This window comes from Rhinolophus hipposideros, assembly GCF_964194185.1.
Source record: "Rhinolophus hipposideros genome assembly, chromosome: 2".
Taxonomy (NCBI): Eukaryota; Metazoa; Chordata; class Mammalia; order Chiroptera; family Rhinolophidae; genus Rhinolophus; species Rhinolophus hipposideros.
This window is the reverse complement of record NC_138048.1, coordinates 6341329-6360204: the sequence shown is the minus strand read 5'-3', so window position 1 is coordinate 6360204 and position 18876 is coordinate 6341329. Positions and strand designations below refer to the sequence as shown.

Below are 18876 nucleotides of genomic sequence, written 5' to 3'. Positions count from 1 at the left end.
GGCATGCTCCCAGATTACCACTTAAGATCCATTGCTGGCTGATCAACAGAACAGCTTTGATTGCAGTTCCACAAAGCCAGGCTCCTGCTGTCCTGGCTCCAAGTTTGTTTTCTTTTGTTTGTAGCAAGAGGGGAGGTGAGGCTTGATTTTCTACTTACCTCTAAACCATGACTTTAATTTTTCCTTAAAGAAAGAAGAGAATTTCTCAAAACTGAAGTGTTTCTCTTAGTTTCGTGAAAGTGGACAGTAAGAAATAGACCTTGCTGTTCTATTGTTCAAGTTCCTTCTACTAACTAGTGAATTGAACCTACTCTTTAATTTCAGAATGGCCTCTGAAGCAAAGCAACAAGATAACCAAGGTCCTGAGGCCTGGAAACAGAGAAATGGCTTACACACATACACACACAAGTTAGACTGAGAGAGAAAATAAATATTACATGTTTTGTACACCTTAAACTAAAAATAAAAGGAGAGGAGAGGAGAGAGAGAGAGAGAGAGAGAGAGACAGAGAAATACAGAGGCTCAGAGGTGTCCATTAAATCTATTCTATGCTCCTTTGCCTAACAGTCAAGACTTTTTTACAATGGGTCGGAGTTCCATTCTTTCTTTAAGACACAACTCAGGTCCCATTTCCTCTGTGATCTCTACCTTTTCCTTATATAAATTTAATTCCTCTGGCATGAATAAAATCATGTGGATAAGCATAAAATATTGAGTAGGTTGTGAAATAAAATACTTAGTTGCAAAGTAATGTAGAAAATAATGGATAGAGGATAAAAAAATTATGTGAGTATTCCATTACTAAGAGATTTGGATGACAACCTAAGGAGAGTATAGACTTTAAAGAACCATTAAAAGTGTGCTTTGATAAGATGTCTGCATTTCACACTTTGGTGTCACTTGTTTTTTCAAAATGGATTATATACTTGGTGTCAGAGTTGATAATTTTCATATATATCATATCAACACATTAATCTCCAGATTCCAAATATGTAGTACATGTTCAAACTATTCTTGAACAGAATGATGAATGAATTAGACTAACTGTAATATTTAGTAAATTATCAGTATTCAATGAACATACATTATTCTCACAAATCTTAATTGTTAATGTTAAAATATTAATAATTTTACTTATTCAAATAACTCATTACAAACACAATCTCATTCATTTCAGATACAATGATTAGTTCAGTAATACAATTATTGAGGTAGCATATATTCTTTGTTACTAAATATAAGTTACAGAGAGTATAAATAGATTCTGCCCAAGTTTGTCTTTGTGAAAGACTTAGTAACAAATGCATTTTTTACACAGTTTGATCTGTATGAAGTTCCAAAGAAGGGACACATTAATGTTACACATTATAAACATTTGCTGATCAAATTTTTAAAAGATTGGAGCACTAAGAAATTCTTTAAAATGAAAAAATAGAAATAAAAACCAAACATTACTTCTTCTTCATTAGCCAGAGACAATGTTGATAAGGTAATAGCAGAGTTCTCACCAGATCACAAGATGCTTGAGTGCCCATTGGGATTGATTATGTGAGAATATGGCCAGCTAAATTTTGAGAAAACATACCTGAGCATTTTATATACCTAGAAGATAGAAGAAGACTCACTAGAGATTGTTTGTTATTTTAACTTGGTCATCTGCAACCCTACAATGGTGTGAGGAAGACCAGGTTCTCCTGGGCGGCTGCTGAGGAGATAGTCCTTATGTCCAGGTCAATTCAGTTTTTTTAGAACTGTCAGTTTCTAAGGTGACTCAGTCATTGTGTCTTATCTGGATTGGCCAGTATGAGTCATCTCACTGTGTGTGTCTAGAATCTTCAGAACATTTAAACACGTCAGTGTATCTGGAACAGAAAATGTGTCCCATAATTCACCATAGGGTCAGTCCATTAAAACTTGTGGACATATGTTGTACATTTTCTTTATAATAGTATTTCCTGGAGTAAATATGCATTAAATGATAAATACAAAACTCACAGGAATGTTTTCCCAGATTTTCAGCCAGGTATGGCTCTAAATGATCACCGTATTCCTATAAAAATACCATGCTCAGTTGAACGTTGGGGGAACACACATCACTAGTTCATATAGCAGGGAATTGAAGTACTTTTTTCCCACGTCTCTTAGCTTTGCCAAGACCGCGAGAACACTTGTAGTTTAAAAGTTTATCATAGAGAATGCATATGTGGATCCATCTGTATTTAGATATGATGAAATGGTCTGCCATAATAGAAACAGTAAAAACAGCAACAATTTATTAAGCCCTGACTAAAACTCAAATGTCCAACAGAGGCTTAGAGGCAAAAGTATTTAGAAAAGAAATTAAGTTTGTTTGCCAAAATGTTTTCATTGGAATGCAGATTTTAAAAAAACGAGTTAAAATTTTAAAAAAGTAAAACAGAGTAGGTAGTTATCAAAATTTTAGTGAGTGTTCATGGAAGAAAATCAGTATTTTACATGATTATCCTATTAATAAATATTGTCACACGTGCAGCATCACATTGCAAAGGTAAGGATAAAATTATTTGTTAGGGGGTCAGTAACATAAGAAAGTTCAAGCTTTGGTTTAATTTGGGACTCAGAGCTAGACAGAATGATTCTGTTTTTTGTTGTTGTCATTGTTGTTTATTTACTTCTTTTTGTTTATCTCGGGGTGCAAATTATTTTATTTTATTTCACCAATATTGAATATGATATGAACCCCTCTTCTGTAAATGGAGCAGGACAAGTTGTCAGATTATTTCTTCATAGACATTATGCTTGGCACCTTATTTCATCTAATTCTTAACAACAAGCCTATAATGTTCATAGGATGCTATTTACTCATTGAATTTAAAATTACACTGGAGGTGAAGTTCAATTTGAATCAGTAAATAATTTAGCTAGCCCCCTGGAGAATGATTTAAAATGCCAGCACCCACTTGTCTATATGTATGGTCAATATTATTTTCTGTTAGAGACTCATAATGAGATTACAGAGAAATTAGAAACTAATTAAGAATGTAGAACCAAACTTTTCACTCCCTAGTCAATTATATACAGGCTATTACTCCTCCAGGAGCTTCTTAAACTTCAATTTAACAAGCTGAAAAGACATTAAGAAGATTAATATATCAACAGTTCTAATACATATTTGCATATGATTAACAATACAGAATAAAACACTCTCAGAACTATACTTGGTAGGATGTAGTCCTTTTCTTTCTGAGATCTATCTTCCATGTCTATTTAGTGGTGAATGAAAATATAACTTTATACATTAAACTACTTTATACATTGAAAAATTAAGAAACATCTGAGTGAAAATAGAAAACAGTCTGCACTAAGTCACTTTTACATTTTTAAAAGATGTAATTTATTTTTCTTTCAAATATATTCAATAACGAATCAACCAACAGTATTTTAAGTAAGACCTTCTGAGCTTGTGCTGATGAATGGGTCAAATTCATGTGTAATTGGTGTCTATTTGTTCATCAATAATTAAAGTACTAACATTCTTTAAAAAATAGCTTGTAGGCTAAATAAGGTCTAGTGAAAACAGGATTGCACTGATTTAAAAAAAATTAAATTAACTTTAGTCTTGCTTAGGTGAGATTACCACATTTGTCCTTTTCATCCCATGTGGTAACACAGGGCAGAAATTAGTCTAGATATTAGTATTGGAGGGGAGACCACAAAAAGGAAACAGGCTAAATCAGTTTGCTACTAAGCTTTGGAATTTCCACTGCTTTCTGGGATCTCTCAATTTCATCCCTCTTCTCCATCCTCGCAGCCTCTACTAGGGTTCCAAAGTGCCTTGTCTCACTTGAAATACTATAGTAATCTCTTCTCTTCCTAACTGCTATCTCTCTCTCTAGGTTCTCTCCACCCCTATCTCTTTTCCACATTAACATCAGAGTTTATTTCTAAGAAAGAGATAATAAAGTCAAGTTTCTCTTCCCTCTCTAAAAACTATACATTGACTGAACGATAAGTGCCTAATTTCAACCTACCTAAAGTATGTGCATTTCCGCTTTCAATTTTCACCACCAGTGTTGTTCTCCACCCCCTGTCTCCACAGCCCTATGCCCCTGGCTTGGTCCACACATGACCTAATGCAGTTTCTATTCTTACTACTTTTCCCACTCTTCTCCAGTGGGCTCTATAGCTCTGAATACTCTCTTTCCTCTGCTTAGGTTGTGACTGTTCTCCACATCATTAAATTTTAATGTATCTAAGATGCAGAAAACCCCCCCCCTTTTTTTTTAAGATTCTTTAACTCTAGGTAAAAGTAATCATGTATTTCCCTATTTCTTTCCTCTCTCTTTCTATTTCTGTCTTTCCTGCCCTCTCTGTAGTGTGTGGATAGATGGGAGTACCTCTATCTTCCTATAATACTTAAGCAAATCATGTTATATTCAGTGAAAGGATGAAACAATATATTTTTGTCCAAGATTATTTGTCTGTTTGAAGAGTTAAGGACTGTTCAACCAAAATAATAAACATTAATAAAAGAGATACAAAGGCAGAGTGATCTAGTATCAGTGACAGGGAGAACTCATTCTTGTCACTTCTATTTCATCCAGGAAACCAAATTTTTCAAAGATAGAATTTACTTCTGTGTCTACAGTGGGAATAATCCAACCACACTAAAGAAGTTGGCAATAACCAATTGAGAGCAATCATCGAAGTTGATCCTCTTACAACTACTCCAGAAGTTGCGGAAGAACTCAATGTCAACCATTCTATGGTCCTTTGGCATTTAAAGCAAATTGGAAAGGTGTGAAAACTCAGTAAGTGGGTGCCTCATGAGCTGACCACAAACAAAATTTTTTAAAAGTCACCGTTTTGAAGTGTCATCTTCTCTCTATGCCAACAACAATGAACCATTTCTTGATTGGATTGTGACGTGCAACGAAAAGTGGATTTTATACGACAACCAGTGATGACCAGCTCAGTGGTTAGACTAAGTATGAGAAGACTCTCCAAAGCTCTTTCCAAAGCCAAATTTGCACCAAAAACGGGCATGGTCACTGCTTGGTGGTCTGCTGCCGGTCTGATCTCCTACAGCTTTCTGAATCCCAGTGAAGTCATTACATCTGAGAAGTATGCTTAGAAAATCAATGAGATGCACTGAAAACTGCAACACCTGTAGCTGGCAGTGGTCAACAGAAAGGGCCCAATTCTTCTCCATGACAATTCCCTATCCCACGTTGCACAACCAACGTTTCAAAAGTTGAACGAATCGGGCTACAAAATTTTTCCTCATCCTCTATATTCACCTGACCTTTCCGCCAAGTGACTACCACTTCTAGCATCTTACATCTTTTTGCAGGGAAAACGCTTCTACAACCAGCAGGATGCAGAAAATGCTTCCCAAGAGTTCGTGGAATCCCGAAGCAGGAATAAACAAACTTATTTCTCGTTGGCAAAAATGTGTTGATTGTAATGGTTTCTATTTTGATTAATAAAGATGTGTTTGAGCCTAGTTATAATGATTTAAAATTCACGGTCCGAAATTGCAAATACTTTTGCACCACCCTAATAAACTTTTGGACCTTGGATTCAGAGAGGATTTGATGAATTTGACTGCAAAGGCAGAGGAAGTAAAAGAAAAAATAAATGAATGGGACCATAACAAACTAAAAAGCTTCTGCACAGCAAAAGAAACCAAAACAAAACAAAGAGGCAACCAACCCAATGAAAGAAGATATTTGCAAATAACACCTTTGATAAGGGGGATACCCAAAATATATGAAAAACTCATACAACTCAACAATAAAAAAAAACACAATCCAATTTAAAAAATGGACAGAAGACCTGAACAGACACTTCTCCCAAGACATACAAACGGTCAACAGATACATGAAAAAATGCCCAATTTCACTAACTATTAGGGAAATGCAAATCAGAACCACAATGAGACACCGCCTCACACCTCTTAGAATGGTTATTATCAACAAGACAAATAATAACAAGTGTTGGAGAGGCTATGGAGGGAAAGGAACCCTCATATACTGCTGATGGGAATGGAAATTGATACAGCCACTATTGAAAACTGTATGGAGGTTCCTCAAAAAGTTAAGAATATAATTACCATATGACACAGCAATCCCTTTTCTGGGCATCTACAAAAAAAAAAAAAAAAAGAAAGAAACCTGAAAACTTGTATCCGGAAAGATATAAATACCTGTATGTTCATTGCAGTGCTATTTATGGTGGCCAAGACATGGAAACAACCAAAGTGTCCTTCAATAGATGATTGGATAAAGAAGATGTGGTATACATACACAAAGGAATATTACTCAGGCATAATAAAAGATGAAATACTGCCATTTGTGACAACATGGATGAATCTTGAGATTATCATGCTGAGTGAAATAAGACAGACAGAAAAAGTTGAGGACCATATGACTTCACTCATATGTGGGATATAAAACTGAAAGCAACAAACAAATAAGAGGAACAACCAAACAAAAAATCATGGACACAGGTAACAGTTTAGTGGTTACCAGAGGGTAAGTGATAGAAGAGGGTAAAAAGACTCACATACATGGTGACTTTGGGTGGTGGACACAGTGCAATATATAGATGATATGTTATAGAATGTACTTGAAACCTCTATACTTTTACTAACCAATGCCACCCTCAAAATTTAATAAAAACAGAAAAAGATTTAAAATTTAATCTAAAGATTCTTTAATGTTACAAAGAAATATAAAGTTACCCTAAGTTAAAAAAAATTTAGTAGACATTGAAGTAACTACAAGCATCTCCAAAATTCTTCTTAATGTTGACATAAATACAATTATTTTAAGATTCCATTGAGATTTGTGCCTCAATAGTGATTTCTTCATTCAGATCTCCTAGGAGTATATGAATTGAAGAATTCCAACCACATTGAAATGCTTCAAGAGACAGATTTACTTTTGCTGTAAAAAATGTGTTCTTCAACAGTTTTCATTGGAAGCAATAAACTCTCTGAAAGGAAAGAACAATTTTTTTAAAATTCCTAAATACCTGACCAGTACTATTATTTTTTACATAAGCCATTTTTATTCATCATGAGTTACTCATGCACCTATCTTAATTTTAATTACCAACCCAACAAAGTTAAAAATCACACTGTACCTAACAACATAAACACTATCACACTGAAGTTGAGAAGGCATTATTCTTTAAATATAATTGCTCTCATGCTGAGGTTGGGTTGCCACCTTTTCCTGTGAAACCACAAAGAGGCTCTGTATTTATGCCTTCAATACATGCACATGTTAGTGTTTTTACCCTGGTTAAAAACAGACCCTTTCGGCAATCTTCTTTTTTCTAATACTTTTCATCCAGGAAGGTTGATTAGTTTTACTTCACAGAATCATTCGGCAGTTATCACCACTAAATAGAAGACTTCTCAGTAAATAATTGACTCAGTAACTCACAGGAAGGACAAAAAGTAGGACTTCAAGAATCCTAGATTAGAGATCTTTCTAGTAGTCCTAAAGCTCTGGTTTGGTTTGCTGGGAATGTAGTAGATCCATAAGATTGTGGAGGGAGGGTACTGCCTCCTTGGTATTGCCTCTACAAGGATAAAAGCCACTCAAGATGGATATCAGCTTCACTTATTCCATTTATAGACCTATGGGTCAGTGACTCAACTCTTTTAAATGGTTTAGATCACTTTTCCACGAGACCAGAAAAACATGACTGCACACTGCTTTCCAAACATCATGTATTTAACTCTCCCAATCACATCCAAATGAAATACAATTGAAATAGTCGTTATTTGTTTTTTTTGGTAATCCAAAATATATTGTAAACCTTCAATTTCTAGTTAAAATGCAAGTATAGTATTAACCATTAAGCAAATGCCCTCTTTGTTGATAGTGTTTAAAACATATATTGATTGTTGGATCTAGCTATGTAAGTAACTTGAAGTACAGGATATTTAAATTAAGTTAGTATGATAATTTCAGTATTATTTATAATGGAATGTTTGGAAAAATTTACGTTAAATACATATCATTGGGAAGTTCATACAAAGAATCAGGATGACAGGTAAAATGAAGTACAGAAAAGCAAATTTCAGAAAAGCAAATTTCAGAAGACTATTTTTCATATGGCATTATTTTTGTTAAAATCTATACATTAACCCATTTAATCTTCACAACAAACATTTGGAGTAGATACTATTATTATAACATTTATTTACAGATGTGATAAACGAATACAAATAAGCTTAAAAAAAATGCCCAAGGATGGGAATTTCAACACAGGCAATCTGGTACTAGAGTATAATTTTCCTAATTTAGCCACTCATTGTTTTATTAGAAGAAGGGTGATTTCTCTGAGTTAAGGAATATATGACAAGTTTATAAAAATACAAACTATTTCCATATTCAATTTATAAAAATTGATTCCAAAACTTCCTCAAACCAATTTATACCAAAATACATTTTTATACATTACACTGACATCAAACCAAATTCCTCATATTATTCCAAGTCATATTTTTTTAATGTTTCTGGTTATATGCTATCAATTCAAATAAACCCTTTACAATGTTGTTGATTAAATTTCCTATACTGTATTTCATATCCCCATGACTATATTTTGTCTTTTAATTTTCACTTTTTAATCCCTTCACTTTCTCCCCCACGGACACTGGAAAGGGATCACCTCATAGACTGTGTATATGCCTGACTAATACACCTGATGAGCTGAAGTAGAATAATACTGTAGGTCAACTCTAAGGAAAAGATATATATATATATATCTTTACAGGAAGTGGAGTATAGCATAAGGAAGATAGTCAATGGTATTGTAACAGCTACATATAATGTCAAAGGGTTAGTAGCTTGGGGGAGGTGGGTTATCACTTTGTGAGGGGTGCAACTGTCTAACTATTATGTTGCTTTGTACACATGAAACTAACATAAATAAAATAAAATAAAATAAAATAAAAACCTCCTCTTAAAACACAAAAAGATGAAAAATGGCATGAGAATGTGAAATCTACCTGCTACTTGTCAAGACTATACACATCTCTTTTTAGTCATTTTTAATATAAGGAGAACAAGTCCTGGATTTGTCAACACAACATGACAGTATTAAAAAAATACTGTTTTTTATTTTTGTTTGTTTTACTTATTAATTACTTGGATGATAATTTTTACACAACTTTGCAAAGCAGGAAATGAAATACCAATAACCTCTGTAATCACACCCCCCTCTGTTCAATTCTAAAGAACTTGAAAACTTTCAGGTGCTTTATAGGTTACATCTCTTGTCAATTCTTACATTTATTTTGTCAATCAGATGTCAATAGCTCCTAAAGCGTGTAGCTATCTACCCATTTATTCTTAAATTCCATTGGAAGCAGAAACATTGCCAATAAGGGCAACAGCTGAATTTAGAGGGACAGAGAACTATTTAAATGGTGAAGTTACCTAGTTTTCTACTATAATTTGTATTGTTATATATTAGGAATACTCAGTGCATTTTACCTTGTATCATTTACTAAAACTGACAACCACCCTTACGCTCTAATTTGACCTAAATCCTTTAAGCTATCCTAAATACTGAAATTATATAGGAAAATTCCTATGCAACATAATCTAACAACGTTCTTATTAGTTTGTAAAAAGCAATACAAAGCCTTTGGACCAAACTCTGTGTGTGTGTGTGTGTGTGTGTGTGTGTGTATGTGTGTGTATTTACAAGATAGGGTGTAAGGTGGGTCTGGTTGAATCAGAAACTGTGAACAATGCATGGGTAACAGAGGTTATCCACTTCTATTTTGTACTTTATTCATGGTGCATGTGTTAGCTTTCTGATTTAATGGAGTAATTCAGGGAATGTCATGCTTATTGTATGTATTGAATCCCTGTTCATCATGACTTTACAAGAAACATGTTTCATCTCAAAACACACCTGCTATAAACCATGACTGTGCTTGTTTATTTGCAACTCATCCAGAAGTGAGCAGGAGCTCACTAAATTGAGGCTTTGAGAGCTGAATTTTAAATATTCATGAATTTTGCAAGCCTGTTGTTAGACCATGGATAGCTGAAATGGACCACAGATTACGTAATGAAACTCTGCAAAGCCTACAAATTGAGGCTTTTTTTAATCTTAAAGAGCTGGTTTACCGACATGCTGCTGGGCTTACCAGATGTGATCATTTCTTAACAATACTATTAACCTTATTGAAACTAAGGAATTTGTGGATCATACACAGACTGTCACTCTTATGCCTTAACACTCTTATGCAAGTGGTTGAGTACAATTATAAAAAATGATTTCCTGCTGGTTACTAGAGAAGGAAATTAATTTTCACAACTTTTCTTAGTTTCCACTGCCAACAGGTAACTTCTTATGAAGAAATAGGAGACAGTTCTGCTGGTTTCAAAATGATCTATCAATTTGTCTTCAATGTTTCCCTTTGGTTTTAGCTGAGGGCTTAGTCTGTGAGCATAGACAACATATTGCCTGTCTGTTCTTTCCTCATTTATGCCCTAATGTCATTTTTTAAAAATTAGGTACTATGGAGCCGGAACAAGGTACTTTGCTGCTCAGTTCAAGTTAACCAAAGCCACAAGTGCTCTTACACAAGATCTAGGGAACAGATGGGCCAGTAAAGCACAGCCATGGTGACCAACCATAAAAGAGTTCTTCTCAGGGTGTCTTAACAACAGCTGAAACATTAGAAGCATTTCCTCTGGAGCCATAAGGCTTTGATTATATTTTAGCTATTTTTTTCTGTTGACAGACAGAGCCACAAAGTTAAGGAAGCAATAATTCTACTCTAGTTATTGTAACTGCTGATTCAAAACCACTAATCTTTCTAAAGCCAGTCACAGAGTATAGAGACCCAAATCACAGAAGAGTGTTCTGTGGGTTAAAAGACTATATTATCAAAGGGAAGAGTGATGCAAAGTGACACTGGTTTATAGTCAGTGTACATGTTCTTCAGGAGTTCTTATAATTATAGACTGAAGTGATGTTTGTTTTATCCCAACTGTAATTGAAAACACCCAGTTATTCCCTTCCACTACCCCTGAAAAAAAAACTTTTACAAAAATGAAGCAAAATAATGGTGCTTTTTTGGAAAGCACTCCTCTCCTCACCCCCACCTCGAGATTTATTTTGACAATAAGTAGCTTTAATGATACATAGGTAATGACTTAAGTTTTGTTTATTAAAGCTTTGTGAAGGCCTGATTAGATCCATCACTGCAATGAAGATAAGGAGTCCCATATACATTGCTGAAGAAGAAACTTCCTACTAGGAGAGGGGAGATGGCTGACAAGGTCCAATTGGAAAAGCATGTAGAAGATGAGAAAGTCAATTAGCAGAGTGGGAAGAGGAGGTGAATGAAAATATCTGGGAGTGTTTAAAAGTTTTTGTTGAATAATTGGGCTCAAATCAAAGTCATTTTTTATTAGGTACTATGATTACGTAAGACAGAGGATTTGTGGTCCAAGATCAAATTGATGTCAAAGAATACAAAAGGAGATGACAGCCATTCTTAGGTCTCTCCTAAGACATAAGAGTTTTAGAGAAGATACTGGATTCTAGGAATAGTAAATTAAGAGGCTGAGAGTGAATTTGGTCAGTAAAACTAAATGTCACTGAAGAAATAAAACCATACGCAGAAAAATGAACCATATTTCAGAAACGACAAGGATGTGGTCAGTTATACAATTGGGTGCAAGTTGGATCTGGTTAGGTCAGTTGAAATCAGAAACTGTGAACAATGCGTGGGTAACAGGTTATCCACTTCTATTTTGTACTTTCTTCATGGTGCATGTGTTAGCTTTCTGATTTAATGGAGTAATACAGGAACAGAGTTGATGCTGATGGCAAGTTCTCATTTATATTAGATTTTTAAAGCTCCTTACCTTCTTCTTTTGGTTTAAAACAGCAGTATATTTGTACCATGCCTTGTGCTTATTCTGACATGCAGTACTGGATTTATAGTGTTCCTGACTGGGCCAAGTGTTCCATGGTCCAGAGGAAGAGGTGATGGACTCAATCTGGTTTAGTTTCTCTTTGATTCAAAACTTAAGTCATTGAAATGATATCATCCACAGCACCCTAACTGAGTAGCTCTTAAGAACCAGATGATAATTAACATATTAAATTACTGTGTTTTTTTTAAATTAATAAATGTTAAATTTTAAAGTTTTAGATTCCAGGCAAAACTGAGAGGAATGTAGAGAGAGCATCCTTATCGCCACTTGTTCTCCCCCCACACACTGTCTCCCCTGTCAATGAACCTGCATTGAGAGGTCATTATCACCCAAAGTCCATAGTTTACATTAGAGTTCACTCGTGGTATTCTATATTCTATGGGTTGTGAAAAATGTATAATGACACATCTCTACCACGATAGCATCCTGCAGGATCGTTTCGCTTCCCTAAAACATCTGTTGTGTTGTGCCTATACATCGGTCTCTCCCCCTAACTCCTGGCAATCAATCCCTAATCTTTTTACTGTCTCCATAGTATTGCCTTTTTCAGAATGTCATATAGTTGGAATCATATGGTATTCAACAATTGCGTATTGGATTCTTTGACTTAATATTATGTTTCAAGTTTCCTCTATGTCTTTTTTTTTTTTAAATGGGCTTTTTAGTTTAGTTGAATAGTGCTTGTTCATACATGCTAAAACACAGTTTATTAAGGGAGAAATGGAACTGTTTTTTGTTTGTATGTGTGTTTATTTTTAATTTTATATTGGGGAACAGTGTGTTTCTCCAGGACCCATCAGCTCCAAGTCATTGTCCTTCAATCTAGTTGTGGAGAGCACAGCGCACTGGCCCATGTGGGAATTGAACAAGCAATCCTGTTGTTCAGGGCTCAAGCTCTAACCAATTGAGCCATCCGGCTGCCTTCTTCTATGTCTTTTCATGGCCTCATAGATTTATTGCAGTGGAGAATAATATTCCATTATCTGGATGTATCACTGTTCATGTATCCATTCTCTTACTGAAGGACATCTTGGTTGCTTCCAAATTTTGGCAATTATGAATGAAGCTGCCATAAACATGTGTGCAGGTCGTTATGTAGATGTAACTTTTCAATTCATTTGGGTAAATGCCAAGAAGCCCATTTCTCATATCATTGATGTCATTCATATTATTTACACATAAGCATATATATTAAAACATTGTTGCTATTATTTTTAACAAACTGTCATTTGTTAGATTAATTAAGAAGAAAAATAAAAGTTTTTATTTCATCTTCCCTTATTCCTGCTCTGATATTCTTCCTTTCTTTATGTAGATCCAAGTTTCTATATTATTTTCCTTCCCTCTGAAGAACTTCTTTTAATATTTCTTACAAGGTAGGTCTACTGGCAAAAAAAATTCTCTCAATGTTTGCTTGTCTGAGAAAGTTTTCATTTTTCCTTCACTACCGAAGGATAATTTTGCAGACTACAGAATTCTTGGTTGGCGTTTTTTTCTCTTAACACTATACTTTTTTCTTGTTTGCATAGTTTCTAAAGAGAAGTCAGCTATCATGTTTATCTTTACTTCTCTATAGATAAGGTGTTTTGTGCTATGGCTTCTTTAAGGATATTTTTTTATCTTCGATTTTCTGAAGTTTGAATATGATTTTGCTAGATGCAGTGTTTTGTTTGTTTTGGTTTTTTGCATTTATCCTGTTTGCTATTCTCTGAGCTTCCTGGATCTTGGATAGGTATCTGACATTACTTTTGGGAAATTACAAGTCATTATCACTTCAAACATTGTTTCTGTGTCTTTATTTTTTCTTTTTCTAGTATTCCCTTTATCTGTATGTTATACCTTTTGTAGTTATCTCACAGTTCTAAAATATTCTGTTCTTTTTTTTTAATCTTTTTTCTCTTTGCTTTTCAGTTTTTGAAGTTTCTATTGTTATACCCTTAAGCTCAGAGATCCTTTCTTCCAACAAATACAGTCTACTACTGAGCCCACCAAAGGCATTCTTTAAGTGTGTTAGTATTAATCTCTAGCATGTCATTTTGGTTCTTTTTTAGAATTTCCATCTTTATTTACATTATCCATTTGTGTGTTTTTTTATTTTGTTTACTTTTTCCATTAAAGCCGTCAGCATATTAATCATAGTTATTTTTTTAATTCCTGGTCTGATAATTTCAACATTTCTGACATATTTGATTTTGCTTCTGATGCTTGTTCAGCTTCTTCAAAATGTTTTTTACTTTTTACTATACATTGTAATTTTTTGTTTAAGAGTGGACTAGATGTACTGGGTAAAAGGAATTCTAATAAATAGGACTTTAGTGATGCGATGGTAAGGTGTGGGGGGAGGAGAACATTCTATTCCTATGCTTAGGTCTAGATGATTAGGTCTCATTCTTTTGGTGAATCTGTGCTCCTGGACTGAAACTTCACCAATACTTCTCAATTCCCCACACCCCCAGGTGAAACAGATACACTAGAGGGAGCTGGAGTTTGGTATTTCTTTCCTGCTAAGTGGAAGGTTAGAACTGGCTGAAGTTGGGTGTTTCCTTTCCGCCAGGTATATTAGGCGCTTATAAAATCCCAGCAGCAGATTAGGCCCTGGTAAAACACTTTATCCTGAGGGTAATTCTTGTTAAGAACAGAATGTCTGGTGTACTTCAAAATGTTTCCTTACCCACCCCTGCTGAAAGCTCAAGGGGATTTTTTTCTATGAGATTAACTTGAGGATCTGGTTGAGCTCTTGGAGGTAAAACTCACAAAAGCAGGTGAGTCTTCCTGTGTCTGGGTTGCCCTGGAATTTTTAACTTTCAGACTTGTTCGTACTGAGCCTCCAGTAATTTGTCAATTACAGTTTTCCTATCCTGGCACTGGTTTCTACGAAGTTTCTGGTCTAGTAAATTGTGCTTTTCTGTATGTACCTGTCTATCTCTCCAATTTTTAGGGCAGAGTTTTGCTGTGTGATATCACTTCTCTCATGGTTCTAAGAAGACTTGTTGATTTTTCAGTTTGTACATGTTTTTACTTATTGTTAGGGCAGTGTGGTGTACCTTACATGCTGTACCAGAAACCAAATGTCAATCACTTCATTTTGAAATCTTCAACTGAAGAACTTAGTTGAAACAAAGACAGTAAAGTCTACCAATAAAATGAGTTAAAAGTTTGAGATCAAGCAAAGGTAAACCATCAAACAAGAAAGAGCTGCTTGATTGAATTATAAAGGAGTTAGATATCTTAACATCGCTTTAAAGGTATTATGAAATTATCTTTGATTTTACCAAAAAAATTAAATTACTTATCAATAAATTGATATTTTTCTAAAAACAAGTATCTTGTTTTCACTTTTAATATCACACACCCTCAGACAGTTCTGTTAGTTACTAGAAAATAACACAAGTTCTACCTACTGGTTTACTGGCAAAATGATAAAAAAGGAATTAACATACCAAATTTTTCTACACACACACACACTCACACACACTCTATGTGACTTAAAAGGTTACTCTGTGTAAAGACTGTATAAAAATATTTCAACTTGTTCTATCTAAAAAAGTAAACACAGTGGCAGAACAAGAATAAACAAAAGAAAACACAATCATTTTTCAATAGAAGTAAGGGGTAAGTCTGAGCAGTGTCACTGGGAAATCTGTAAGCGCTAAACTTAAAAGAAAATACATAGGATCCTGAGAGACAAGTCTTAAAGCTGCATTTACATAGTAAGCCTCTGTTTTTACTTAGTTTATATTTGATACATTAAGTGAGAAGTGCCAGGTAAGCCAACCATTGCCCCTGCACTGGCCCTGCACCAGACGCTGAGATAATGCTTTCAGGGGTAGCATAAACCAGACACTGGATGTCATGTAGAACATTCAGAATGAGTACTCGGTTATCTACCTATAGACATCAGATGGAAGGGAAAGTATTTCTCCAAAAAGCAACATTCTTTGAGTTGTATAAAGAACACCTTCCCTGAAACAGTCAGGTCTTGTATGCTATTTGGAGTGCATTACATTCCTAAGTCTTGTGGGACTTTGTAGAGTAGCAGAGAACATAGGCCTCAATGAGGAATAGTGTAGAAGTGTCATGTTTACAGGAGGAGAAGTAAGCCATATAATTGCTGATCTAAAGTACCTGGAGAGAAGCAAATTCATAATATACACCAAAATTTGAGACCTGGAAATTCACTGATAGCACACACAAACATTCCCCTAACCAAAGGAAAAGACTAACTCCAAGTGTAGAATATAGAAAAGAAAACATTCTCACCCGGCTCATTCTCCAGGACACTCCTCTGCATCATCTTCCATAGCAAAGATCATGCCAAAAGAAGGGATACACGCAAGATGAGTAATTATCAGAAAGTAACCAGCAAGGAAGCTCTGTAGGGATATGGGAGCGGAAAGCAAATAAATATTAGGTTGGTGCAAAAGTAATTGCTGTTTTTGCAATTATTTTTAACCTTTTAAACTGCAATTACTTTTGCACCAAACTAATAATATAAAAAAACAACAAATGAAAAATGCACAATAGAATAATTATATCATGAAACAGAAAAAAGGAGCAAATACTTTATAATAAAATATGAAACATTACAAAAGCATAGCCTCTCTGAAATGAAATTCAAAGATGAGTTGCAATGGCTCAAGGGAAGGTGAGACGGAAAGAGCTGAAAAAAATCTCAGGAAAGAAATGGAAATAGAGAGATGGAAATGGAAAGAAGTGCAAAAAGAAAATTATTGTCAACTTGAGAGTCATATTAAAGACATTAAAATACAAACAGACACCAAGGGCAGATGAGAAAATTTAGACAAATCAAAAAAGATGTTGAAAAAGAAAACACTTAAAACAATTAGAAAATAAAACACAAAGGATATTCTCATTCTCCACATATGATTGTTGCCCTGGTGGAAAAGGAGAGCAAATAAAATAATATTCAGTGATGTAAAGGAAGTATTTTCTGAAGTAAAGATTTGATTCTAGGGTGGCAGTTAGGTTCAATGGTTAGAGCACAGTGCGCAGAACACCAAGGTCTCTGGTTTGATTCCCACATGGACTGTGAGCTGCACCCTCAACAACTAGATGGAAAACAATGACTTGACCTGGAGCTGATGGGTCCTGGAAAAACACACTGTTCCCAAATAAATAAAAATAAATAAATAAATAAATAAATAAATAAATAAATAAATAAATAAATTTGATTCTCAAGAAAATGAAGAGAAAAAGGTTCAAGAACATAATGAAGTAATGTTCACAAAATCCTTAGAAAAATGATTTCAAACTAGTTCAATAAAAAGTAAAATGTATTTTCTTTTTTTTTTTTTTTAAGATTTTATTGGGGAAGGGGAACAGGACTTTACTGGGGAACAGTGTGTATTTCCGGGACTTTTCCAAGTCAAGTTGTCCTTTCAATCTAAGTTGTGGAGGGCGCAGCTCAGATCCAGGTCCAGTTACTGTTGTCAGTTGCAGGGGGAACAGCCCACCATCCCTTGTGGGAGTCAAACCGGCAACTTTGTGGTGGAGAGCCCATGCTCCAACCAACTGAGCCATCTGGCCACCAGGAACCTGAACAGCAGCTCATTGACTTCATTCTATTTGCAGAGGGGGCAGCTGGCTGGCCCATGTGGGAATCGGCAGCCCCATTGCCCAGAGTTCGTGCTCTAACCACATGAGCCACCCGTCTGCCCCCCAATCGGTTTTCTTTTAAAATGATAAATTCATTCTGTCCTGACGATGCATTAATGGCTTCCCATTGCTTTTAGAAGAATGTACTGGATTGTATGTTGACATAGGCACCCTTTTCTCCCTTCTGTGCTACTTCCTGATTTCAGGGGATAGCCTAGAAGCTACATTTCTCAGGCTGCCTTCCAGTAGGGTTCCGGTTTAGTGGTTGACCTGTCTGGGAGTTTTTCAACAGCACGTCAGCTGCCTTAAGCACTGGGTACGAGAGTAAACCCACAGTTCCATCCTGCTTCTGCTTGGCAGTCTTTGCCTTCCACTGGTGTAAGTGTTGTAATGGGGGTAGTCTGACCATGCATCTTACCTGGGTGTGTTCAGACACCTGAGGTTGTTGAAAAATGACGCTCTTCATTTATGCCACAGACAAGCAGAGCAGCAGTCCTGTCCAAGATGCTCTGCAAAGGACAGCTGGGTCTTGGGGGACAGTGATGGAGTGTAGATCAACGATGCTGTACAGCACAGAGCTGTGCTCATCCTGTAATCTCACCCAGCTCTCAGTGTCTCCCAGGTAATTGCCGAGGTGGGAGATCCATGTAGGCTGAATGTGGAGAACATTCGCTTCACTGCATCTGTCAGGGAAGCCGGAGCAGCTTCGGTCCTGTGTGAAGTGCCCGGATGAATCTCCAGCACCCACACGCCTTCCGCATTGAGTATAGCGCCATCCTGAGAAGCTAAAATGTATTTTCAAATGTGAAATAACTCATATATCTCTGATTCATATTCATTATAAAACAAATAACTAAACAAACAAACCACTTGGTTGGTATTGCAAACTAGATTATGTACAAATTAATGCTGCAATCAATTACAGATGATAGGTCAAAGGAAAATATTTTAAATAGCGCTAAACTCACCGATAATAACAAAGAAAAATCCTTAGAACCTGGACATAAAGAGGAACCTATAAGCATAGCCAAGGACGTGGAACTGAGGCTGTGGGCCGTTTTGGGCAATGGGAGGTTTGTTGCTTTGGAGAAATTAATGGGCATAGCTTTCAATGTCCATATAAGACGGGGGAGAAGATCTTGGGACCTGCATGAAGTGAGATCGCAGGTAATTTTATTTATCTCTGCATAAATCTCAGGGGAAGAAAAAATATAGAGCCTGAGAATTCCAAGCAGTAGATCTGGACCTCATATGAGTTTAAGATAAAATTTATATTGCTTGCATGGTACAGGAA

At 35.5% G+C, this 18876-nt stretch overlaps 1 pseudogene across 1 annotated transcript; it reads right to left on the bottom strand.

Moving 5' to 3' along the window:
* Positions 1-17796: 17796 nt before the first annotated feature.
* Positions 17797-18358, bottom strand: LOC308506412 (tryptophan--tRNA ligase, mitochondrial-like; annotated as a pseudogene). Its single transcript has one exon. The product of its transcript is annotated as a tryptophan--tRNA ligase, mitochondrial-like (transcript).
* Positions 18359-18876: the final 518 nt, after the last annotated feature.